The sequence below is a fragment of the Arachis duranensis genome, chromosome 3 (assembly GCF_000817695.3).
Source record: "Arachis duranensis cultivar V14167 chromosome 3, aradu.V14167.gnm2.J7QH, whole genome shotgun sequence".
Classification (NCBI taxonomy): domain Eukaryota; kingdom Viridiplantae; phylum Streptophyta; class Magnoliopsida; order Fabales; family Fabaceae; genus Arachis; species Arachis duranensis.
Genome location: NC_029774.3, coordinates 73,569,406 through 73,570,336, shown reverse-complemented (window position 1 = coordinate 73,570,336; position 931 = coordinate 73,569,406).

The window sequence follows — 931 nt, the reverse complement described above, 5'->3', positions numbered from 1 at the left end:
AACTGATGAGGATCTTCCAATGGAAGTCCATGGAACTTGCAATTCTGTTGCATTAGAGAAACTAATTGAGGCTTAAGCTCAAAGTTGTTTGCTCCAATGGCAGGGATAGAGATGCTTCTCCCATAGAAATCGGGAGTAGGTGCAGTAAAGTCACCCAGCACCTTCCTTGCATTGTTGGCATTGTTGTTTTCGGCTGCCATGTGTTCCTCTTCTTTGAAGAATTCGGTCAGGTCCTCTAAAGAGAGTTGTGCTTTGGCTTCTCTTAGCTTTCTCTTCAAAGTCCTTTCAGGTTCAGGATCAGCCTCAACAAGAATGTTTTTGTCTCTGCTCCTGCTCATAAGAAAGAGAAGAGAACAAGAAATGTGGAATCCTCTATCTCACAGTATAGAGATTCCTTGGAGTGTCAGAGGAGAAGAAGAGTAGAAGACAGAAGTAGAAAATTCGAACTTATCAAAGAAGATGAAGTTCGAATTTTACATTAAGGGATAGTGTTAGTCCATAATTAGAAGGATGTGAGAAGGAGGGAAGCAATTTTCGAAAATTAAGTAAGAAATTTTGAAAACATTTTGAAAAACACTAATTAATTTTCGAAAATGGAAGTGGAAAAGAAATCAAGTGATTTTTGAAAAAGATTAGAAATCAAAAAGATTTGATTGAAAACTATTTTGAAAAAGATGTGGTTAAGAAAATATGATTAGTTTTAAAAAGATGTGATTGAGAAGATATGATTTGAAAAACATTTTAAAAAAAAAGATTTGATTTTGAAAATTAAAAAACTTGACTAACAAGAAAAGATATGATTCAAACATTAAACCTTCCTCAACAGAAAAGGCAACATGCTTGAAGTGTTGAATCAAATCATTAATTGATAGTAAGTATCTTTGAAAATGGAAAGAAATTGATTTTGAAAATACATGATTGAAAAGATATG